This window comes from Strix aluco, chromosome Z, assembly GCF_031877795.1.
Source record: "Strix aluco isolate bStrAlu1 chromosome Z, bStrAlu1.hap1, whole genome shotgun sequence".
NCBI classification, from domain to species: Eukaryota; Metazoa; Chordata; class Aves; order Strigiformes; family Strigidae; genus Strix; species Strix aluco.
The window spans coordinates 41,586,596-41,613,324 of NC_133971.1; the positions used below are offsets into that span (position 1 = coordinate 41,586,596).

The 26,729-nt window shown below is 38.5% G+C and overlaps 1 pseudogene; it reads left to right on the forward strand.

The window, feature by feature from the left end:
* LOC141918783 (kinesin-like protein KIF20B) lies at positions 1-26,729 on the forward strand (annotated as a pseudogene).

The window sequence follows — 26,729 nt, forward strand, 5'->3', positions numbered from 1 at the left end:
ATGCTCTCACCTAGGAGCAAGTCTAGCTGCCCCATATACTACTGCTATCTTAATTTGGAATATTGCTCACCTGAGGTATATAGGTTGAGCACCAAAGAGAATTTGAAAGTCATCTTTATGTCCTTAGGAGCTTCAGTGGGAAGGTGGAGGTTAAGCAGAATGAGTAGGAGTAAGTGCAGTGATATAACCCTGGCAGAGTTGGAAGACAAAAGTATTGGGGATCAGTGCTGCAGCCTTAATGGAAGCCATGGAAAACTTCTGTTGACAGTTAGATATGTTCAAAGGACAAGAGATCCAGGCCTTTAGAATGTGGGCTCATCTAAGCAGGTTAAGTACAACACTGAAAGGAGCAGACTGTAAGGGTGATAGAACTGCTCAAGAAACAGAATTTGTGGGATGGCATTCGTGTAATGCAGCTAGAAACTCAAAGTATAGGAAATACAGAAATCTGTTGGTGCGTGAGGTGGCAGCCCTCTTGTAGGTTGTCAAGCTAGTGAAACTTGGTGTTCCTGCAATCCAAAGAAGGGTTAGACTCTAAAGTGCCTCCTTTGTACTCTAGCTGGAAACTGGTCTGAGCAGTGACTCTGAGCAGAGGATAGGCTGGGGGAGTACTGTGCTCAGGAGACCTATAGGGAAGTGCAACAGGTGTATTTTGGAAGTGCCAGTAGAGGATTAAAAAATACTGAAGACTTTATTCTTTGTTTTCTGAGTAGGTTTTAGTGGACACATCTGTTCTTGTCCAAGATCAGTTGTTTGGCCAGAAATCAGCAACATCATCACTACTCAGTCACACTAAAATGCCAATCTCAAGGAAAAGAGTTACTGCCCCATGGGACAGGAGCTTCGAAGATGTGATCGAAGATGACAATGACAGGGAGGAACAGCATATGTCAAGAGAAGAAGCAGTGCAGAAATCTGTAGAAAATACAGTTCTTATTGGGAAAAACAGAGGGTATGGTATGTGCCAGGGCTATGTTAAGAATTAGCGTAGCATGGAGTCTTGAAGCAAGGTATTATTCTGGTTTTCCCAATCTCTCACCTTTTTTTTTTTTTTTTTTTTTTTTTTTCCTGATCACCCTTATTCTATCTAAATCCAGCATTAAGAACTAAAAGTGGGATTACTCATCCTGTGGTGCCTGTTGTGGGAAAACTGTATAATGTGTCTGAATATAGACTAAGCAGTAAGAATTGCAGATTTGGCTTTCTCTCCTCCTCCTGTCGATGCACAGCAAATATTACCTGCTTTTAGCAATACAAGACTGTTCCTCTGTATTCTATGCACAAGAAAACGCTGAAAACTGTTCCTTAAGCAAATTTAGTCACTTTTAGGGAAGATGAGGAGGGAACAGAGGGCTAGAAACTGTTTTATGGAGGTTTCATTAATATTGCCCCAAAAATGAGCATCTGGAAAACAAGATCCAGTTTCTGTGGAGCTTAAGCCTGTTTAAGACAACTTCAACAATTCCTGTAATAAAATGGATGTTCTTTACAAATGTCTGCTCTGTGCAAACTCAAAAATTGCTGTGTTAGTACCAAAGAGATATTTTGATCTACTCATAAATCTTCCTGTTTATGAATAAGCTAATAAAAGAACTGGAAGAGCTTTTTTCAGGTGCAAGAGTAAAGTGGTGTTGTAGTGTTTGAGGAATGAGAAAAATCTCACTTCTGGGAAACCATTTCTTTATGAAAAACTTAATAACAATGGTAATTCTAGATGCTGCTGAGTCTCACAGAAGAGTTGAACAAACTTCTTGCTGAAAAGAAGAATAAGTTACTGCTGTAATTACAAATTCGTGAAGAGGTGACACAGGAATTTGCCCGATATTTTGCTGAGCAGGAAATATATTTCAAGTAAGTTAGCTTTAAGTGGTTTTTAAAGTTAATGATTAAAAAAAAAATGAAATTAAATTCACTTATTTCTTAAATCTGTCTCTTGGCTATAAGAGACCACACTCTTCTGCTAGACTTACTGCCTCTGTTAATAGATCAGTTTCTGTTTGGACTATGAGTTCAGGAAAAATACTGTGTAGGAAAGGCTTTGATTCTGGGGGGGATGGAGGGGGGGTGTGTGTAATCTGTCAGCAGTGTTCCTGCAGAGCTTTCCCTAACAGAAGAGCTTTGATAGGATGTCTGTAGAAAGAGTGACACTTGCACATTCTTTGGTTACTGCAGTCTTAGTGGTACTTCAAATGGGTATTCTGGCTCAAGAAGCTTAGAAACAATGCTTGTAGTTAGGTGTCAGCCATAATCTGTGTATATATGTCTCCCCCTCATTCTTCGGGAGTGTGTGTGCAGGAAATAGACTTCTGTTTTGGTGTAGGAACACCATTTTGTGTATTGTTCTATTGTGCCAAAATAAAGAAAAAAACATCTTTGTTTATAGGCAGCTGTACTAATAACTTCTTAGCAGCTCATGCTAGCTAGCTTTTATCTGACTTATTTTTCCTACTATAGTGAGTGCCTTTCTTACGAATGAGAACGGCTTGAAGAAGATGCTGACACACGCCTGGAAATCTTCAAGGAACTTGTAGATGGTTATCTTGAAGACATGGATGAAGAAAACAAACTAAAGGATCAGCCTTGCAGTGAACAAGCTGGACCTCTGGTGTTTTTATCCCCCTGATAACATCCCTTTCACTAACTACCTGTTATGGTGATGGTACGTCTCAAGAATTAGAAGAATGGTTTCAAGGAATTGCATGCTGTGTAACTGTATCCTCAGCAAGATGTATTTATCATGTTAAATAGGAGTAGTTGCTGTGCCTCGGATATGCATTTAGGAATCTTTGGGGTTTTCTGCATTTCTGCAACACAAAGTGAAAATTACTGTGTACAAAGAAGCTGGGGGAAAAGCTGCAATTGTGCTATAAACTGTTGCATTAAGTGCATATTTAAGGTATTTGAAGCTGAATTCTTAGGCCCCATATATGGACTGTACTGGAGTGGTCCCAGAGACTTTTTTCCTCTTTAGGTTATTGTAGCTACAACTGAAGCAATGACAATTGTATAGACACTTAAGCATAACTAAACCCTTAAGTTGAGGCTGGTTCTTGTGAGTTTGGAACCCTTTGTTTTTAAAAAACAAGGAGGAAAGATATAAAGTCAATGTTTTAAGTACAACTTAATTTGATAAGTTACCACAAACTTATTTGACCTCACAAACTTTTACTGATATTTGAAAATTTCGGATGTATTCATTTTAAAACTGTTTGCTTGCTGTGTTCATTCAGTGTTCTCATTGGGTAAAAATGCTAGCTTTTATATTAAATTTGGAGGGGATGCTTTTGTGGTGATATAAAAGGGAATGTGATGATGGGCCATTAAGTGCTTTAAAAATGAAGTATCTGTTCCTTGATGCTGGAGACTTCTGTGTGAAGGTAGACAGAAACTGGCAATCCAATTGCCTATGAACCCACAAGATGGCTTTGAAGTCAGAATTAACTGTACTTAGATGTTTGAGGACATAATGGTCTTCCAAATTTTCAGTAGAAATAGTGGATATTGTGTAATTATTTCTATTTCTAAAAGGATATAAATTATCTTTCAGAATGAAGAATATGGCATCGGGCCAGGCACCTACACTGATCTTGAGGGCATTGCTGATTCTCTGCAGAACGATGTCATTGATATCAAAAAGCAGGCAGAAGAAACACAGACACGTGGTGTCTCTGGAGGACCCACAGGAAGCTATAGGTTGGCTTGCAAAACAGCTGGGCAAAACTACCACTGAACTAACTCAGACCAAAGGAAAGCTGACAAAGAAAACCAATGAACTAATCAAAATTGAAGAAGAGTTGACACAGAAAACCAAAGGTGAGCTCTGTGTGTGTGTGATGTGAAAGAAAAAAGAAATGACTACTGTAAAATAGTAGTTGAGCATTGTAAAATCCAGTTGAGCAGGATTTTGGAACCAAATCATATGTATAGAGGTGATAATAATTGTTTTGTGTATGTTCAGGTTGAACAATTGCACAGGCCTTGATTATTTCATTTTTAAGACAAAACTTAAAACTGTCAGTTGAAGACTTCTGAATTGTGGGGTAACACGTCAACATTATTTATTCGTGATTTCATGGTTATATTATGATCCCAGCACTTTACATTTTGCTGATGCAGTGTTTTCAGGTATTCTGTGGAACACTGATAGATAAAAGTAGCAATACCTCATAGTATGATTTCAGCAGAAGTCTCTTGACGTGATCTATATTTTATATGGGTTGCAGGGCCCAATTCTATTCAAAAAACCCTAAACTTTTGAAATGTGTCCTGCAAGTAGAAGCCAACACAAAAATAAATGAGTCTATTCAAAAGCTACTAAAGGACCAGGAGATCTGGAAAAATGGATTACTGAGTAAAATATGTAATGGCTGGTTATTTGATGCAGGGTTCTTTTCCTGTTACAGACTCTGAAATGCAGATGATTAAATCGGATGAGTCTGCTGAGCAGCTTAAAGAACCAACTGAGGTAACTTTCTCAAAAAAAACTTGTGCAGAATTACTTGCTTTAATACAAAATTTCGGTAGCTTAAAATGCTGTTGTAGTACGTTTCTAGCTTTTTTTATATCAAGTTTAGCTTAACTGATCTTGCTTCTAAATGCATTGTATAGTTCGAGAATTCAACATTGACTGAACTACTTTCTTTTCTAAGAAAATGAATACGCAGAATAAAAGGATTCAAGAACTAATAGGTATTGTGGAGCAAAAAGATGATGTTCCCATGAGACTGCAAGATTTGATATCCCGTTTAGAAAAAACCATGAAAGACTATGTAAGTCTGAGACATCTTAATTTTCTGTTTACAAAAAAAATCTAAATCTGTGCTTATAATGGACTTGACTATTTTGGAAAATTGAAATTTTCTGTAAGTAATGGCTTCTTTCTTGAAATGGCAGCAGGTGAAGTTGGCAATGAAACTGAAGTTACAGCAGAATGTGTGTGGAGGTGTGTGTGGAAAATAGGACTTTCGGAAGCAGTGATCTGGAGTTATTATTGGAGGACTGTCGATGAGACTATGAAGAGCCACTCTAAAGAGAAAAAAAACCCCAACACTCAAACTGGGAGGACTTTAGCAGTGGGAGGAGAGGGATTATGTCACTGTCTTTTTATTTTTGCCTGAATGGAAGAGGAAGGAAAGGAGGTTTTGCTGCAGCAAAAGGTCAGATTTAATTGAAGTTAGAAGTTAATGTGAGAAGGACAGTGATTGTGTAAATTGCCAACAAAAATCAGTGTGTTCCCCCTACTACCACCATGCACACGAACTTTTTAAGGCAGAGCAATAATATGAACGTGTTGAGTAGAGTTTGAACTAAGAGTGGATGGCCAGGGTATCTCTGCTTTTGATGCGATCAATAAAACTTGCAGCTGGCTAGTCTGCTGCTAGCTGCTGAATGCCAAAAGACTGGCTTGGCTACATGTATACAGGTTAGAAAAAAATCAAAACATGCAGTTAGGTGGTTTTTTGAGCCTGATGCCCAGTAACCTGAAACGTAGTTCTGAGAACATTTTAAATTAAACTTAGGCAGCACTCTGATCCCTTTTTCTCTTCCACTGTGAACTTAAGGCTTTGACCATACTTAATCTTCTGTTCCCTCTCTGCCTCCGAGCACCTTAGCTTTTCAGTAGCAGGAATGCTCAGGGTGATGGCAGTTGTGATGACTGCTTCCTATCACTGCTCCTTCCAAGAGAAAGGCTCCAGCTCTGTCCAGCGTTTCTATGAGACTCTGTGGCATGAAACTTAAAACGTGACCACAAACCTCAAGTCTGTTCTACAGATTATTTGTTTTTAATGAATTACTTAGATGAGTGATTGGTCCTTGGCAACCAGCATGGCTTGCCACTTGTGTCATCTTGTGAGTAAAGAAACTTCATTCTTAGTCAAATATATAGTCTAAAGTATATATGACAGAACTGACTAGGCTTTCAAATTGCATCAGATCTGTCATGATAAAAATGATCTGTGGCTTTGCTGAAGGAGGTTAAAACTCCCAGCTCTACCAACCATGACAAGAAAGTGGTGAACTTGTAGAGCTGACCATTGGCCCTTTGAGCAAATCATGAATTTCCTCAGCTCTTTCGACACTGGATACTTCAGGTGGTAAACTCGTTTTGCATTTTGTAGTTTCCTAGTCTCTTGCTCTACTTTCTGTACAGTGCAAAACATTGTGCTTATTACTGCCTGAAGCTGTACCTGCTTTTTGCTTGAGTAACTGATCTGTAACTGACTTGTTCTTCTGACAACCCCTATACAGGTTACCCAGATAGATTTGTAAAAATATTTGCATCTAAAGGATTACTAAGGCTTTTAAGTGCTCACTTGGTAAAACTTCAAAGTAATTGATCTTATTTTAACACAGGACAACACTGTAACTACCATAAAAAGAAAACTCGCAGAAAAAAACTCTAAGGAAGTGATTGAAAGCAGCCAATTCAAGGATTGTGAGGAGACTGTATTGGAAGTGGGAAGAAAACGTTGCTCTGAAAGTAAGCCTATTGTGGAAAAAGAGCCACCTGCAGAGAAAGGTAAAATTTCTACCATCACTCACAGGGGGCCTTCCAAAAAAACTTGATTACTATTCCAGAACAGAAGCGAAAAATTGTGAAGTGTAAACGTTATGTTGTGAGGAGAAAATCTACTATGTTAAACTGTAAATCAAAGTAACTGTTATGTAAATATCACTTTTGCAGAAGGTCCTATACTGCTCACTCCTAAATGCTTAAAATAAACGTTAGTTTTTAGACTCTCCTTTCTGCTGCTTTTTCTCATCTGTTAATGTACTTGCAGACTCAGCTGTAGTTCTTAATTTCTTAACAATTGTTTTTGGACTAAACTTGCTGCTGCTGGACTTCTGGGAGAGTAGCATCCCCTGCTCAAGTTTTTTTAAAATTGCCTACGCAAGCGTCAACGGTGTCAGCGAGTTACTGATTGTTCAGTCATACAGCACGGACTGTGAAACTTGATGTTTCATGCTGTATGCGTGCTGTGAACACACCAGCTTTGCTGAAGGTGACAGTGCTGGCAAAGGAGAAAAGCTTTTCACTTGAATGGAAGTAAAATTATTTTAAGTCCACAGATACATATTTTGTGCAGCTCTCACGTTTGCACTTCCAATCTGTTTTGCTTTCCTTGCTTTATCTGTGAGCTTACCAGTCTTTTTAGAATGAGGTGAATAAACCAGCTACAGTTGAAGACCTTCAAGCATGAAGGTGAAACTTAAAAGGACACCACTACTTACGTTATCCATTTCATTAAAGTCTATTAATTGGTGAGATTGAGCTTTATGGGACTGACTTGTGCAAAATGGTATTTGTAAGATCTTCAGGACAGAGCTGGGCTCCAGTTTCTCGTAGAACTATGGAAAGCATATGCCAGAGGAGAATGAAAGATCTTCCCTTTGTATCCCTCACTTTCTTGCCTTCTTCCTGCAGAATAGGTGCAAGTAAGAAGATCTTCCAGGCAATTGTTTGGGTGAGGATAGGATAGAAAAAGAGAATAAGGTTAAAAATGGGGATCAGAAAATATCTATCTCCATAAAGAGGGATAAAATATGTTACAAGGAGACTTGTCAAGTTCACATGATCACAGAAAACTGAGGATACAGATGGTGAATAAACTGAATGCTGGACTGTCATTCATCACTGCAGTGAAAGAACAAGGGAATGCTCAATCTAGAAGATCAGTTTAAGTTTATGGAACACAGCACTTCATGCCATGGGTAGTGAACTTCTAGTATTTGTTGCCCTAGGAGGTGAGAGAGACAGATAATTCTCAGATTCCAGGAGTGGTTAGACAAGCTAACGACCAACAGGTTCATACATAGATACTGACAGGGTTAAGCAGGGATTTACTGTCTCATGTTCCTCCAACATTCCCAGGTGTTCTATGTCAGAAAAGGTTTGTGGAAAGTGGCTGGGCCTGCCAACAGCAGCAAAAGGAGGCAAAATATTAGGCTAGGTCAACTGATGGTGTGTCATCCAGTAGGGCACTTCTGATGTCTGTGCAGCTTGTTCAAAAACGTGTCATTTGAAGTCTGTCTTAAGAAAAGCTTCTGTCTGTACCAGATGCATTTCTGATTTGTCTCTACCTTTTTTGGCTGGGATGAATACTGGATCCTAGCATGACCATTTGATAGTGCCAGCTATATAAATGTTACAGGAAGGGGGTGAGAACTGAAGCTGATGTAGACTCTTTGATATATTATATAGTAGTAGGTTTCTTATCTCATGACTGAAACTTGTTTAAACAAGCAAAAAACAGAGAAGTGATAGCTCTTCTCAAACAAGAAGTTAGTTAACAGTGCCAATTAATGACAGCACTGAGATTTTCTTTTTATTGGGAAGAGCAGGCTCTTCAGTCATGTTAAATATGTTTGATATGTGGCTGTTGAGAATATAAGGCATCTAATTTAAAAACTGAGTTACTAGATGCTCTGTAATGATGAAACTTATATATACTTACATTTAACCGTTCTTGTTAAACATACTTGGTACAATAGAAAAATGAGCGCAGGTACATTGTGATGGCTTTGTTGTAGAATTTAGACATGCTAGTGGCCTATGACCAAAGCTTATTTTGTGAGAAGATAGGTTATCTTGTCTTGAGGTTCAGGTTTTTGTAGTCTTCTCTAGGACTTGCCTCCCATGTTTTGGGATGGGATTTCTTCCTTTCTTAGTACTTCCTACATAAGAAGCTTCTGCACTGAATATCATGCATCTTCTTGCACTAGTATTTATCCTGCTTTGCTACGTGATTGTGGTTGTCAGTACAAAGCATCTCGATCACCTCTAAATCCTCTTATGAATGATCATACTCTTCTCACTATAGCTGTTGGGCAAAACTCTGCTACTTTTTGTATCTTGGCACCTTAGATCGCAAAATATGTCTTAAGACATCTCAGCACCTCTCCGTTTTAGTGAAGTATGTTAAATTCATGTCCAGTGTGAGGAGTTTGTAGTATTTTGTCTGATATGTTTTCTTGAGACCACACAACTAGGCTTTCAGAGAAAACCATCTCCCAATTCCAATTTTTTCATCTTGTAGTATTTAGAAGCATGGCTTTACAAGCCAAAGTAAAGCTGCTGTTTCCTCTGACCTAGCAGGAACACTTGATACATCTAATTAGAACAGAAAAGAAAGGGTACAGAAAAGCAGGAGGAAAAAAGTGTCCTGTCGAATTTGATCCCTCTAAAAATAATCAAAAACCAAAACCTGAATTGAGGTGGAAACCACTATTGCTAATGCTTCGGTATGACTTTTTGTTAGTGACTCTATAAAACTTGTTGGATCTGTTCAGAGGATGTTTCCATGCAGTACACATGTACCCGTGTGCTTAATGCTCCCAAAGCGAGATGACTGCCAAACTCCACCTTACTGTAGTTGCAGTACTCACAGAAATCTATAGTATCACTTTGGAGTACATAGCTGTGATGACCTAAACCTTTAGTGATAGTCAGGCTTGATTTTAATACTAAAACATACATGCATGTTACTAAATGGACACAGCTGGATTCTAAAACAGTGGAAAATACAGCTGGAGTCAATTTTGAAGGTGGTGAAATGCATATGATTTTACTTCAGGGAAAAAACAGTCTTAAGCTAATAAAATGTTTATGGAAATTTGGGATCGTGATGGAATGTTGTAGATCTTTCTGGGAGAACCTTACATGCAACACATTAGGTGTGGGCATAAGTTCTCCTGAAAAAAATGAAAAAAGAGAAGAAAGTCCCAAACACTAAGCAAAAAACTTGTGCTGGATTTTTAGCTTAATTTTTAAAGTAAGGGCATATTGAGTATGAATGAAAATTCTCAGGAAAGTATACAATACCATTGCTTTTCTAAGTGTAAAATGGGTGATTGGCTGTATTAAAAGGATTGTTGAACCAGTGGAAGTGGAAACTAGACATAACTGTGACCATTATCTGGCTCATAGATATTACTACATATTAGTAAAACTAGCTAGATTTTTCTATAGTGGTGCAGAGTAGAAGGCTGGAACAGAGCCATGGCAAAATGTTCTTTAAGGCTCCTGAACACCTCTTGCTGCAAACCACGTCTATAAGCCTAAGAGGCACCTACTGCATTTTAAACTGTTCAGAGGGGCTTTACTTCAAGACTTCAAAAAGCCATGTGATATAAGGGTGTGGCTTTCAGATGGTGACCATTTTCCACATAGTAATTGCTATTTGGCAGTGCTAGTGACGTGTACTACTGATTTTAATCATCCTGAACTGTTGTTTTGGGTTTGGTTTGTTTTTTTGTTTTTTTTTTTTTTTTTTTTAGGAGGTATGAAGGAGAGTTGGGAAGATGACTCTCTGGATCAAAAGAGAACTGAATATGTGAAAGCAAATAATACTGAGAACTATGCAGAAATACTAGCACTGAAGGAAAGAACTGAAACCTTGGAAGGTCAGCTAGCTGCACTTGAAGAACAATGCAGAATAGAAAAAAAACAAAAAAGAAGAGTTCAGTGGGCAAATAAAAAACTTGAATCTCAAGCTCTCTGCTTCTGAAGAAAGGGCTTCTGGCTTAGGTGAAGAACTTCAGCAGTGTCGAGCTGACCATCAGGAGATTGTTTCTGAATTGGACAAACAGAAAACTATCAATAGGGAACAAGAAGAAAAGATTATTCAGCTAAATAACGAAGTAGAAGGTGCTAAACAAAATATAATTTATAAAGTGCCACTAATTAAAACAATGCAGTCCAAAGTAGATGAGTTGTATAAATGTCAGTTAGAGTCTTACACTATGGATATTGATTCAGTTGATCTAAAGGATTCCTTAGACTCTCAGAAAGATGAACTGGAGAGAGCTCAAATGAGTCCTGTGTGCATGGAGTCCCAAACTGCTTCTACAGCAGCTCTGGGACAGGAGAGCTCCTTTCATTGCAGTGTTGAAAGCATTTGGGAAGAATGCAAAAACATTATTAAGGCTTCTTCACAAAAAAGTCAGCAGATTCAAGAACTACTTCGACAAGGTGAAGACTTAAAGAAGGGACTTGATGATGCTGAGAATTGCAATAAACAACTAAAAATAAAGTTAAATGAGACTGCAAATCAAGATCATCAGTCCACAAAGGAAAAAGATCTTATGAGTCAGTTACAAGAGCACATCCAGAAGAAAACCCAGGATTTTGAAAAACAGGCTGCAGAAGATCACAGAGTAATTGCAGAGTTTGAAGAGGAAGTTACCAGCTCCAAGGGAAAAATAAGAGAGCTTGAATGCTTCTTGGAGGCTTTTAGAGCTAAAGATGACAGCATAGCAAAGTTAGAAGAAGTACTTAAAGAAAAAGAATCTATTATTTTAAATCTGGAAAGTAATACAGTAGCTCTGCAAGAGGAATGTGCCAATTCAGACAAAAAACTGAAAGAATTAAATGATCAGGAAGCAAATCTAAAGGAGGAAGTTGTGCAGTTGATGAACAGCTTGCAGAACATGAAACACACTCTTTAAGAAAAAGAGAAAAATGAGGATGAGCAAATACAATCTATAGACTTGTAAGTAAATAATGAGATAATTCCTAGCCCTTTGAGAATGGACTCAAGTTAAAACTACCCTCTGTGAACATCAATTTATTTTGACATAACACATCTTCATGTTTGTCAACTTTATTAACCAAACTGCTTAAGAACTTTTAATGCACTACTTGATTTCTATATTTGCATATTTTGCTAGCTATGTTTTCCTCACCTGTTTCTGTATTCTTTCAGAAATATAGATCTAAATCATGCAGAACTATTGTAGGGGCAAACAGGAAATGATGAATTATTTGGGGATTTCTAACAGTATTATGTTACATACCCTTTTTGGAGGAAATGACGTAGTTTAATGTTATATGCTGTAACTCGTATAAAAGCAGGCAATGTTTTCTTTAGAAAGGACTGAATGGTAAAAAGGAAAAGAAGAAAGGAAAAAAAGGCCTGGTAATTAAACAGTAAACAGCCGGTTTTGGTAATAGCTATTCTAGGTGAACACAGTATACTATAAGAACTTGAAGGAATAATGGGTGTAGGAGAGTAGAACTTCCCCAGCCCCCTCTAGTTTTTAAATCTTTAAGAAATAAGAGATTAAATGTATCTGAGAGATTATATTTGCTATGTGGCAAGGAAATTGCAATCATGTAAAAATAGCTTTAAGATGCTGTGTAGCCCTTCTGACTAGGGTTTCTTTAGTTCTGATATCTGTGGGCACGTGCATGTACTCTGAAATACAATTTAGCATGAAGGTCTGGGGAACTTTGAAAGGTTTTCCTTTTGTGAGACCTTATTTTGCATTGTTAATTATAGAATTTAAGAAATCTTCTATTAGGTAATTGCGAAGTAAAAATCCAAGGTAACTTACTGTAAGCTTTTTAAAATAAATATGACCATTTAAAAATAAACCCATTAAACTTCTTAATGACTTTATAGCACTTAATAACAACAGGACTTGTTACAATATTGTTGTTTTTTCTACTTTCTTTTGATTTTTATTTATTTTGATCCTTACAAGGTCTGGGATGTAAATATCAAGTTTATACTTAATCGATATTAACCTTGTCCCTTTTGTTACTGTGTAAGGACACCTAGTGGTAGAAATGGTTAGTCTACTGTGCTTAGAAAAAAGAATTTTAAAAAATTGCACTGTTCAAGAGTGAATCTGAGCGGTTTGTTACTTCAGGATCATATAATATGTAGCTGAAATCCAAAATTGTAATGCTTGTCATTTAGCTGATAGATCTGGGATTCTATTCATGAATAAAACCAGCCATCGAAGAGCCTGAGTTAATGTGTAAAAGCTGTTTCTTTGAGATGTGTAACACTAATGTTATTTATGTCTCTTAATTTCTAACACAAGGCTACGTAAAGATCTTTCTGAGAGCTCTGCCCTTGTACAGAGCTTGAAAAAGGATTTGCAGAGGAAAGAGGAAGAATATGCAGATTTGAAAGAGAAACTTTCTGATGCCAAGAAACAAATTCAGCAAGTACAAAACCAGGTTTGTAACCCTAGGGCAAATGTTTCTTCTGCAAGTTTGTTTGGGGTTCTGTTAGTAAAACCTGTTTTCACAAGTCCCAAGCTACAGCTGTTAAAAGTGATTCATAACAAGGCTGTGTTCAGCCATCCATTTAGAGTAAGAGTGACTCTAAAGTTACATTGCCATTGAGCTGTGAGCTAAAGATAAGGTGTCAAAACATGGATTAGTACTGATATTGAAGGGGGGAAGTAAATTTTATTAATACACTTGAAAAAGGCTTGTCAAAAGTAGGTTAACCTGGTTATGGAGGAGGACTTTGTAATCATCATAACAACAGTAGCCTTCTGTTGTTATTTGTGCTGACTTCAAAGCCTCAGAATTCAGACTTTTGGAAAATGCTCATCTCTGGGAGGAAAAGATGGATTAATTGGAAAAGGAAAGCACAAAATTCTAGAGACTTTTTAAAATCTGAGATGTTTTCTGTTATTTCGGGGAAAATAAATGAAAAAATGGAATAACTTTTACTAATGTTGATTGTTAGTATTTAGTTATTAAGCAGTAGAATTTCTTAGAACCTCATGGGATATCGCAAGAACTTAGAATCCAGAAGACTATTGCAAGAGTTTGGGCTTGAAAGTTAAGCTTTAAAAAAAGTATTAATGTCTTCCCCAGCAGCGTAACATTTCAGGACTTTTTCCCTACTCAACATGCAGTGTATAATCCTTTGGGAAGTAGCAAGGAGTGGATGGGATCGCATGTCAGGAAACACTTTTTTTTTAAAGGACAACTGAATTTGTAGTTCGATTAGGCTATTTCCTGGTGGTTTGGTTTTGGTGGTGTGGTTTGTTGTTTTTCGTTTTTTTCCTGCCAAACTTAATACTCCATTCTATGGTGAAAATTGTTCCCTAGGCAGGATGTACAGCATAGTGCACTTCTAGCCCCTGAAATTTAGCAAAGATGCTTGCGAAAATTTGATTCTTGATGAAAGTATTTTTTTACTTAGATAACCTGCAGAGATTGTAAAAGGCTTATAGCTAAATGTTAGCTTTGCTTGCTGTCTTTATGCATTGTTACAGGTGTGTAGAATGCAATCTGAGGAGAAATCCCTGAGGAACAAAGTTAATGAACTTCAGAAAATTAAAAACCAGTTTAGTAAAGAATTAGAGATCAAACAGCGCACAATCCTGCAATTTAAAAAGGTATTCTATTTTTTTAAATTTTACTTGCTTTTAATTTTTTTAAGTAATCCAGTAATGAGGCAAATTTTCCAACCAACAGGAGAAAGCTTACAGAAATAGGGGTAAAAACAAGAGTATCCAGATGAAATTAGTCTTAATGGATGAATGAAAGATGTTTAAAGAACTTCTCACTGCAGGACCTTGGCAAATTGTTTTAAATCGAGTAATCTGCCTAGTAAATACATACTTAATACCTGCAGATACCCTGATTCTGATTAGTGACGCTTAGATATGTTAGTAGTAATGTCTTCTAAACACTTTTTTAGTCAGCTTGAATGCTCCTTTCACTACATGAAAAACTTACTTATTCTCGACTGTTTGTCTTTAAATACTTCATTTAATACTTACTGAGGCTCAGAATGAAAAGCTACTAATATGTAGCATGTATATTTGTTTCTTTCAATATGTTTTTGACATGTTTTCTTTAATTCGCTTTCAATGTGATATTTAGAAGCAGCCGAATAATGAGAAGCTGGAAGAAATCTCCAAACAGTATGAGAAAGTGTGTAAAGGTCAGAAAAAGCCCTTACTGTGCCATTTTTTGGGTGTGGAATGGCAACATAATGAGTTGTGATGTTATCTAATTTGGAGAGTCTTGCATATTTATATTTTAAAATACTGAGAAAATCCAACCTGGGCATTAAAATGTTACAGTCAGGAACTAATTTTTATTGAATCATTTTTAGCAGGAATATTTGAAAGCAAAGAAACAGCCTCAGAATAAGAAACATAAGCCCTGAAGAAAGACTGGATTTGCTATATCAGTGTTAACTTACTCGATATTGGTATTTATTTGCCACTTTAGTTGGCCATGTTAACAACATCAAACACTGAAACATGAACTAGCACAATAACAGTTTCTGCAGGTTTGATAAACACTCAGCAGTTGAACAATAGTTAGTTTTTCATATAACACAACCCTTAGTCTGACGTTAACACTGAAATGCTCACCTAAATCAAGTGGATGAGAATCACTTCAGAATTCTGGATTTGGAAAGTTCTGTAGAGATACTCTATTTCTTTCTAATAGAGCTTTAGATCTCAGGAAATGGGGGAAATTGCTTGTGATGAAGGCACTTTGGGAGAGAATGGTGGGAACTAGGATGGGGGCTCATCTGTAAATTTATTTTCAGATCTGTGTGTGTTGAGGTTTGAGCTCAGCCGGCAGCCAGTCGCCACGTGGCAGCCGTTCACCTCCCCCCTCCCCTCCCCAGTGAAATAGGGGAGGGACAAAAAGAAGAAAATTCGTAGGTTGAATAAAAAGAAAGAATTTACTAAACATAACAAGAAAACAACAGTAACAGTAGTGAGTCCAAAAAGCGGGTAAAATGCAGCAGTGGCTTACCGAGCGCAGCGACCGCCCCCCGCCCCCAGCAGCACCCAACCTCACCCAAAACCTGAAAACGGCAGCAAGGAGGCAAAATTGTTTTGGATGTATTGTGATAGCTGCTTTAAATCTCTGTTTTGATTTGTTGAGTGTTATTTAGGCATTAATTTTATATAGTACATAACAAACTTCTAACAGTTAAAGGCTTCTGTTGTCCCTTTGTGGTCATAGCTGATAAATCCAAGTAACTTCAGTAGAAGGATGTGAATGTGGTCAAATATGCATTTAAAACTGTGTGTTATATAACCTCATTTTGTGTACTGACTAGAACTGGAAGCATGGAAGCAGAAATATAGAGAGCTGAATAACCAGAGCAATAGTGACTGGCGGCAAAAGATGAGCAACACCATGGAAAAAAGCATAGATGAAAATGAGGAATTCATAAAGCTGCAAAAAGAACTGAAGGTAAAACATGGTGATGTAATTCATACTTAGGTTCAAAACCATAACTTTCATTTAGGAGTCTAAATTTTTTTTGTGTCACTATCTTCAAGAGCTAGGGCATGATGTGGCAAGTTCTTACACTGGTGAAGGAAACCTCCTCTAAAAACTGCAGTGCGTCAGTGCAGCAAAGTCTGGATGGAGTGTCTTTGTAATACACAGCATCACTGATGCCCCACAGTGGAGTGCACCCTTCACTGTGGTGTGCTGCCATGGACGGTGCTTCTCTAGCTGGGCTCCTCTTACAGCTGTCCTGAACAGATGTCAGGAGCTGGATTGTTTCAAACCTTTTTCCCATCAGTTGCTTGGGCAAATAAATTGGACGCTTTAAAGATCTTGTGCTTGCTGTGTGATCTGTAAGCCCTTCCCGTTAGGCTGAGGGTTTACCTCTTAATTCTCCTTAGATTAGAAAGTAGCCTTTTTTCCCAGGCGGCTTTTCAGGTGCCTTCTCTCTTGTGTGGGAGAATGTCTGACAAGAGGTTTGATTGTGGTGGAGAAGGAGGCAAAGTTGCTGTGGATTGAAGTGACATTCCTGGTTACATACTATCTCTGTTTCCCATTCAAATTGTGCTGCATTTTTTGCTTTTCAGTCTTGAAGTAGGTTTCCTAACATGACCTGCAAGGCAGTATAAAAGATTGGGAATTTGTAAGTAAAAAGAGTCTTTTTGCCATTACCTTTGGTGTAACTTCAATAGTGTTTGTGACTTACCCAGAGCATTTTTAGAGGAAAAATAGTCTGTTCCCTGAAGACATGCCAGTCTGAATAATAAATTCTGAAAACTGCTAAACAATTGTTTTAAATGGAAAAAAACAAACGGGAATGTAATACTTGCACTTGGGAATATGCTGGAGTAAAACTGTGCTAGTATTTCTGTTATCTTTTTGAAACTAATGTGTTTAACGGTAATTTGGATTTTAAGACTTCTTTTTGTGTCGCTTAATCTCTGCCTATGGCTTTATTTCTGGTTCCACTAAAATAGGAGAATGAGGCAAAGTATCAAACTGATAGAAAGAACTGGCCGGAGGAGAAAATGAGACTCATAAGTCAAGTGAAAGAAGCTGAGAGCTATTGCAACAGAGAAATGAGAAAATTTGTGGAAAATGTTGGTAGAGCAACAAGCAGAAATTGTAAGTGACTGGAGGTCTCAGCAGAGTCCTCTAGCGTAAGTCTTTAGTACAGAGCAGATCTCGTGTCAAGTGTTAACAGTGTGGGCGCTTGAGGGGAGCTGGCCTTTGTCAAAGTCCCCTCACTTTATCACATGGCAAAGCCTACATGAGATCTTCTCCGTGTGAAAAGGGAAGAACAGGAGTGTCACAAAATGAAAAAGCATAATACCTAATGGAAGTGCAAGTGCCTGTTCCTTTCTGTCCTATCACCACCACCACCTTGCTGTGAATTCTTCAAACTTCATCTTGTGTGTAAAACACCAATAAGTAACCTATGCTTAAATGAATTGCTACTTAATGAAGCTGAGAAAACATACCTTGAAAAACAAGATTTCTTGCTTGGCTTTTCTGAAAAAAAGAGGCGGGGGGGGAGGGGGGGGAGGAAGAAACCTATGAGGCTTTAGCAGGAAGAGAAGAAGCAGGCAGTAGTTGACAAAAAAAGCTTCTTTCCAGTAAAAATACTTGGTCAAAATGCTAGTGGTTTTGCTCCCATATCGCTTTCAAAGTAGAGTGACTGATAGTTAATAACAAGGCGGATACCTTGCCTGGTCACTGGACTGTATCAAGGTTGTAATTTCCTGAGCATATGAAATTATTATACGAATCTGTACAATCTAAAGCTATACTTGCATCTAGAAGTAGTTAGCAATGACCTTCTGGACCTGCAATCAGTACAGGAGGATGTTAGGAGCTTAGGACTACTTTCACTTTGTCTGTGACTTTGCTTGCCTGAGACTTTCCAGTAATAAAATCAAAAAGTGGGCAAGCAGGAGTGGTGGTTCTTGACAAAAATTCTCTTCACAAAGAGTATAAGTATAGACACATTTTTTTCTAATTTGAAGCATGGTTTGCTTTTGTATATTTGTAGTGAAACTAGTTCTGTGTGAGCTTTTTAAGATCTACATCTCAAGTCTACTAAGGCCATAAGATAGTACTAACTATGCCAAACTAAACTGTCAGAACAGTTCAGATGGTTTGTAGAAGTTTTGGCTCTATTTCAAACATATTGAAATTGTTTGCAGCTAATATAAAAAAAGCTTCATGCTTTTCTGAAACTGAATTTGTAACAGTAACTGAAGTTTCAAAAAACTTATTAGTTCAAATAAACACTCAAGTCCATTTGATCATTTGATTGCGATTTGATTGGACTGGAAATCTGAAACAACTATCACATCTGCTGCCTTTTTCACAGAACCAAGAACTTCATGAGCAAATGGGAGGTGAACTTTTATAACCCTACATAAGTAGAGTAAAATAAAAATTTTGCGTTACATCTTCCCAGGCTGTTATATGACCTTTCTTGACTTTAAATAGAGGCCACTCATACATGAAGTTGTTGGCTTTTTGTTGGACAGCTGGCTGTTTGAGCCTGCAATTCTAAAACTGATGCTGCTGAGTAATTGTAATGATGCTCATGCACATGTTAATTTCTTTTGCCAATCCTGCAATTTGTGGCAATTTTTGCTATGTTTATTAGGATAAGGAAACTGATACAGAAGAACTAAGAAAACAGGTGGCTGAGAAAGATGACTTTATAAAGGAATTGAAACAACGCGTTAACCATAAAAGTCTTCAGTCTTTGGCAGAAGTACCTTTACCTGAAGGACAAGATAAAATAGATCAGTCTGTAAACAAAGAGGTATGTTTGTTATATTTGTAGAAAGTATGTACTAATGATATGTTGTTAATAACTTCGTTGTTTTGTTGTTTGCTCACTATATATTTCAGCAATGTGGGGAATCTCCCAAAAGTTACTTCCTGTAGTTCTTCGTACTTTAGCTGTATCATTAGTTCTGAGTTCTTGTTCATTCTTCCCTCTCCCTCTTTCAAGTCCCCTCTCAGAAATAAGAAGTACTTTAGTTAATAGAACATCACCTCTCTATACACTATAAAACTTCTGTACCTGAGGGAAAAACTAGTTGACTAATCCAGGTTCTAGAGATCTGAAGACATAATATTTGTGATGTCACCTCTGTTTGGTTATGTCAGTGGTAAGGGGATTTCAGCTCAAACAACTTTCCTGATATCACCTATAGTGTGGTAATAGAGATGGTTCTGTAATTAGAGCTGCCAGTCCATATGGGGTTCACAAGAACAGAACAGTATCTTTCATCTTACTTAAAAACAAAACAATATTTGAAGTTTACACAAAGAAAAGATCGACTTTGCATATTTCCTGAACAAAAATTAAAAGGCTTGCACCTGTACTGAGCCTTCTGATTCTGACCAAATCCCTGTGTGCTACATGAGCAGTATTCAGTGAGGTAGTTTTCCTGTTAAACTGAATTAATGCTATGTGACTTCATTGCTAACTAGTAATGAAGAGAGCTGAACATGGATTTCCTAGCAGACCCTCCCCTGGCTGCTAGAAGATGTGATTCTCCTCTTGTGGCAGAACTGGACTGAATGATAAAATGCATCTCTTCATCTCTTTCCTGTCTACTGCCAAATAAGACTGGCCAGTTTCTTGCTACTTCATCAGTTCAGCTAGTGCCGAATAGATAAAGCTTGTGATGTATGAGGGAGTAGAGAGTAGCTGTCAGAATGGTTATTGCTTTATATAGCTTTGTAATGGCAGCTAAGAGAGCACCATAAAATTAGTTATTTTTGCTATAAAATTAGTTCTAGAGAAGAATTGTTGTGAACAGTTGGTGCTGAAGTATTTACCTCAAGCCAGTAGCAGCAGTACTTGATGTTATGAATAAGGAGAGGCTACTGACAGGATTATCATGTGAGAAACTGTTATGGTGGTGAAGTGAATGGGGTAGAGTTTTTGGGGGAAGTCAAATAATTCTCAGGAAAGATATAGTGGAGATAAAGAAGAAAATCTAAGGTGATCAGGACGATGTGTGTCTCCTGCCTTGTGAGGAGAGGCTAAGAAGCTGGCACTCCGATTAGGAGAGGTTAAGGCCACCAGAGGGTTGTGGGGCTGAGGTTTACAAAATCATGGCTGCGATGGGTAGACAGAAGGCACAACTGTCCTTGGTAAAATCCTGCAAGAACTGGGCAGCGCTTCATGAAACTAATAGGAGATAATTTTAAGACAGTTAAAATAACATATTCCTGTATGAAGCAGCTAGTAATCTTCTGGAGGTGGTGGCAACAGGTACTGTCAGCAGGGATTAGAAAAATTTTGTAGTAGAAATCCATAAATATATTTTTACATGGATACTCTGAGGGTTAGGCAGTGGTGTAGACTCTGACAATTCTAATGCAACAGCTGAGAATGCTGGGAGAGTATGGAGAGAACAGATGACAAGGTGACCAGGATCACACACGTTATCCTTAAATAGCATCTCCCTTTGCCACTCTTGGGGCAGAATATTGAACTAGACAGACTGTTGGTGAGACCCACCAGGGCACGTCTTATGATGGCATCGTGAGTCGAGGTTACTGCCTTCGACTTGTGTTGTCTTTCAGCCCAGGTGTTCATTAGCTGTCTGCACTTGAGCTTTTGTATTGTAGCTTTAGAAAAATCAAAATATTTTGAGGTTTACAGTTTAGCATAATCTTTTCTCATTCTAAATATTTACACTTCATGGAAAAACAAAGCAGAACTAATCCTTTACTTGGACAAAGTATTCCAGTTAGATATGATGAAGTTAAAAGGAATTATTCATTATCTCGATGTCTTAGCAGTGCCTCTTCATTAAGTGAGGTAGGTACAAAACTGAAATTTAAAAATTTTATGCAGTTGTATGGGTTTTGCTAAATGCAGAATAGGGAAGAAAATGTATCCTGCTGTCTGAACAATTCTAAAGTTTTCTTCTGCAAATACCTTTCTTGGTGATCAGATCACCTGATTTAGTGGCTTTTGGTAGAAATGAAAGATGTGTAACATAATCACGTGAATAGCTATATCTGACTTCAACTGCATGCTCTTGAAATCCTGCCTCTCACCAATGCTTATGAAGTGGCTGATTATTAGATAAGTCACTTGAAAAAAAGATAAATAAACCCTTTTAAATGGATGAGAAACAGCAGGGCAAATTGGATTTGCTTTCTTCCACTGCAGGATTCTTGTGTGTAACTTTGTTAGCTAACGACGCTAGCCATTCCTACGTAACTTTTTGATTGCTAACTCTCATGAAGTAGCAGTTACAAAGAAAAATGTTTTTATTAGCCAACTCCATTTTTGGGAATGCAGTGGTGCTCGTATTCCCACTCGGAGTCCCAGCTAAACTGCTGCCACAGAGATGCAGGAGCTGGGAAGACCATAGCTCTAACTTGCTGGTTTTGCTAAGAAAAACAGGTTGGGTGGATGGTGGAAGGTAAGTGCTGATGAGGAAGAAAAATTGTGCAAACTGACTTTTCCGTCCCACCCTCCCTGTGCAGTCCGTGCGGTTTGGCTGTGAGCAGGTACAAGACAAGGTTTTCAGCTTGTGGGCAGCGGGCTGCCTTAGTGCCTGCTCTTCCTCCAGAGAACAGGTGGTGATGTAGAAGTCTCTCATAGGTTGAATTTGGCTTGTAGCTTGCTGGTTGGACCTCGTTACTTGCACAGCTTCCCTGGTGTAGAAGGGGAAGGGAGAGTTCCTTAAAGATAGGCTAGAGAAAGGTTATACTTTTCTCTCAAAAGCTCCCGTTACTGCCTAGCTCCTAAGGAGCGGCAGAGTTAAGATGAAAGTCATATCAATTCTACTCCTGCTACTTGTGAAAACTGTGACTGTCTCTGCCCTTGAGCAAAATGACTTGGAAACAAAGTATCAGGCTGAGTTCAAGTTCTGTGGTTGTGGATAGAAACATTAACTTTTTAAAATGTAACAAAGATTTAGAAAGTAAGGGTTAAACTCTGCTATGCTTGAAGTAGATTCCTTCAATTAGAAGTGTTGTGAAAGTGAACAGCTGGAAAATGGAATGCTTACTTTGCAATCCATTGGGGAAAGATATGTATTATGGGTTTTTTAGCTCAGTTATTTCAAAACTTGTGTTCTTAAAATTTCCATGTATTTGCAGGACCATTCAGAAATTGTCCTTCACTCTTCAGAAGTGTCCACAGAAAATGGAAATACTAGTCAGTTCCCAAAACCAGAGGTGGAAATCCAGTTCACAGCTCTGCAACCCAGTAAGATGGAGGTGAAGCACCAGGGCAGCACCTTACCACTTACAGTTAAAATGCTCAAGCCAAGAAAGAAAAGGAAGAGTGAAGAGATGGATGAGGTATGACTTAGACCAACTGACAAAATATGTTGTGCAGTTTTTCAATTTATTACTCCGATCATTTGTTAAAATCCTATCCTTTTGATTCTCACTGAGATCCTAAGGATACATAGAGAGAATATTTAAACCTCTTCCCCCCCATGCCCCGCCCCCTGCCAAGTGGTGGATCTCTGGCCTATGTTGAATAAAGTCATAGATTTCAATTTATCCAGACTCTGGACACTTGTCCCTGATCGGTACTTCCTCTTTACCTTTTAATTTCTCTCTCCTTGCTCTTACTGTTTGCTTCTGTCTCTAGCTGTGATCTGCAGGATTACAGACCAGTTCAATAGAACTGCTTCTTTTGGTTTAAGCAACCACTGGTATCAATTATAATCTCTTCTAATAGGCAGTTACAAGTTAAGCCCCTGGGCTTAATCAATGCATTTCAGAGTTTCAAGACCACTTCCTTTGACTTTTTGTCCAGTCTGTGTTTTCTTTGATCTTTTTGTACTTCGAGGGAATATACAGAACTAATTGCATGAGCACCTGAACCTCCCTCTTTTCTGTAGAACTTAATTCCTCTTTAATTCCTTCAGCTGTGCTAGGTTATATGCACCAGCCTTCCTAGAGTGCTGTGGTGTCTACATGCGAGACTAAGGCTTCACAGCAGTTCAGGCTGGTAAAAATCTTCTCCGCTCCTACTTGAACTGCACATTTCTTTCCTCTGCCTTTTATCAGCACTAGCACAAACACAGCTATCTCTACAACACTTACAGAGGCTCTGAAACCCTGACACCTCATTGTGGTGGTACTTACATACCTGTAATCTTACTTGTGGGGCTTATGAATCTCTGCACTTGTAAGGACTTCTGCAGCTGACAGGGGGGTATAAGGGAGGTGACCTGTGGATCATTTGCATAAGTGGTAAGTGACGCTTTGAGTGAGTTTGTCTCAGCTGGGGAGTGAAGTGTCTGATGCTTTTCTAGCATTCTCCTTCAAGCGTTCTCAAGTGATGTTTTTTTTAATCTCTTAGTAAAATAGTTAAGGGAAATGGCCACTTCAGTGATTAGTGTTCAACAGTACTTCAATAAACTCACTTTGTTAAATTTGGATTGCAAAAGTAACTGTTAAAAGCTGTGTAAGTTAATTCATCTGGAATTGAACACTTCATTCTGGAATAATGTGCAGAGTTGATTTAAACTTCCTATGTCTTGAACCAATTTTCTTTGAGAGTAGTATTCTCTTAGGCTGCTGGAAAAGTAAGTGTAAAAATAATCATCCTTCTGAAGGCACTGAAAAAGTACTGCACTTATCTACAGATGGATATATTTCATCTAACGTAGTCACCCATGTTTTGAGAAGACTGTTTTACTGATCCGTTTATAAATCCTCTCATAGTGTAGATGTTCATACCCCGATGGGATAACATTTAGCTAAGTAATTTTTCAATAACGTGGAACTAATTTTAAAAGTATCTTATTGCTGTTTTATTCACCTGAATGTTACTCTTAAATATTTATCTTCATGTTACATATGCCAAACAGAGATAGATTATAAAGTGATTCAGTAACTTTAACTGTTACAAGTCTACTGAAGACACAATTTGGTTTTTAAATTTCCTAAAACTGAAAAACACTGTTAAAACTAAAACTAAGGACTGAGGGGAAACCTGTAGTGCTAAAATAACCACATACTGCTCGTGTCAAATTTTTTAAAAAAATAAAACAAAACCCCCTTGGTTTTTTAGAAACAAACAAAACCAAATCTTTTGCAGAGACTCCCTTCTAATTAAAGAACAAAACCCTCTTTCCATTTTCTGATGCTGTTACCAGCTGGTATGGCTGTCGGTTATCTGAACTCTCTTGGCACCACTTCACGAGATAGAAGATGTCATTACAAGACAGCTTAACCAGGCACTGTGCTACCAACCTGGCTTTCATACTTGTCACCATAAATCTGAATCTACACTTAGATTTATTAATTTCATTTTGTGTGTTGGCTTGTCAAATCTCTTAAAGACAAAAGTATAGGAAATAATGGAGAGAAGAAAATAGTAAACGTCAGAATGGTTTGACTACAGGCATTTCTAGTTCCCTTCCACAAGTTTGTTTAGCGTTTCATTCACATTTGAATAGTTACCTCTATCCAGTATTAGTCAATGCCTCCCTACTGTTAGTCATAGCATTTAAACAGTGGCTGCTTCTCTAATACAGATAATTGTTCTTTCCAGAAGAATCCTAGTTAAAATTTGTCATATTTATTTTCTTAGGATTTTGTGAAAAGTGAGAACAAGAAAAATGCAAAACCTGCTATGACTAATTCACCTTCTACAAGCAACAAGACAATAGTTTGGTTATGTTCAATTTTGAAGTTACTTCTCCTTTCACGAGTCCACCTTTTCTGTATAGGTGGACTCGTGAAAGGAGCAAACATTCTTATGCAGCAGTATCTTATCCTTATCTATGTATTTTGATAGGATTCTTAAACACTTACATTGTCTTCCTGCTAAACTTTCTAAGCTAACCAAAGAGAGTCAGTCTGTATTTGCCAAGAACGTGTACTAGCTGCAGCGTACAGGGATTCACAGGGAAGGATGTTGCATGCTGAGTAGTTATGAAGACTAGTCTGAACATACTCTTAGCACATGTCATGTTATAGGCAATTCCTTTTGAGGTAAAACTAAGGTTTGTGTCATCTATATGCATGACAATTATAAAAATATGATTTTAGGCCTTAGTAGTAACCTGGGCAGGCTCAAAGGGTGGACAGAAGACTTATTTTCACCATCAGTTTCCTTCTGTTTTATAACTAGAACAGCTGGTCTAATGAAATACTCTAAAACTTTGAATCTACATTTTTGTAAAAGAAACTATTTGTTTCCTATCTTACTCATGCCCTTAAATGTATCCTGTGAAACTCTGATAATTTTTTTTCTTTTGGGTATAAAATAAGGTTGTCTACATTGCTTGCTGTGGCAGTATCATTAGTATAATGAACAGAGGTATCAGTAGCAAAGCTCAAAATGTCAGCTTGAAAATAACATTGAAGTCAAATAAAATGGAATTAAACTTGAAGATAAGTCAGTTTTTCAACTTAAACAATGATCTTGTATTTCTGTACAGATGTCTTCTACAAAGTTGTTTAGAAACGTATACCCCTTAAGAAAGCAAGAATCTACTTCAAGTAAGAAGTCAGTTAAAAAGAAAGATGGAACGCTACGAAAAACTGGAGATTTTTTCCAAAGTTCTCCTGTTATTATTCGCTCTAAAGGTTTGTACAGAATAAATCAGGCTTATTCCATGTTATCTGGGTATTGCTCCAGCTCTCTGTGGTCTCTCTGATATGGGGGGGTTTTGTGGGATATGGGGGTGTGATTTGGGGGTCTATGGGGGGGTTTAATGTGATTTGCTGGAATATGGGGGTGTTTGGGGGGGAAATGTGGGGGTGATTTGGGGGGATCAGGGGGGTTTTGGGGGGATATGGGGGGTATAAGGGTATTTTTGAAGGATATGGGAGTTTGGGGGTGATATGGGGAGGTTTTGAGGTGATTTGTGGGGATTTGGGGAGATATGGGGGTTGGGGGGATTTGGGGGGATATGGGCGTATATGAGGAAGTTTTGGGGAGATTTGGGGGAATATGACGGGTTTGGGGTAATTTGGTGGGATATGGGTGTTTGGGGGATATGGAGGATATAAGGGGTATTTTGGAAGGATATGGGGTTTGGGGGGTGATATGGGAAGGTTTTGAGGTGATTTGTGGGGATTTGGGGAGATATGTAAGGGTTTGGGAGGGTTTCAGGGCATATGGGGTGTTTGGGGGGATATGGGGAGGTTTTGGGAGTGATTTAGGGGATATGGGGGGGTTTAGGGATGATTTGGGGGATATAGAGGAGGTTTGGGGGTATAGTTGGTTTGGGGGTGATATGGGGGGTTGAGGGGATATGGGGGTGTTTTGGGGTGATTTGGGGGGTTATGGGCTGTTTTGGGGTGATATGGTGGGATATGGGAGGTTTTGGGGTAATATGGGGATATGGGGGGCTATAGGGAAATTTTGGGGTGATTTGAGGGGATATGGGGGGGTTGTGGTGATATGGGGGTTGTCTGGGGTGATTTGGGGGTGCTAAGGTCTGTGGGGAGCACTGTGGGGGCACGGTTTGGGGGCAGCTGTAGTGCACTTTGGGGTCACAGCCCCCCCCCTTTCCGCCTCCTCTTCTGCCGCAGCCGCCCTGACGCACTTTGGGCAGCGTCTGTGCGTGGTGGTGTACCGCTCCCGCCCTGGCCCCCAAAGTGACCACCCCCCCCCCCAGCGACCCCCCCATCTCTGCCGGTCACCCCCGCCAGCCCCTCAGTTCCCCGTCCCCCCCCAAGCCCAGTGGGTTGCTCTCCCCCCACCCCACAAGTGCCTTAA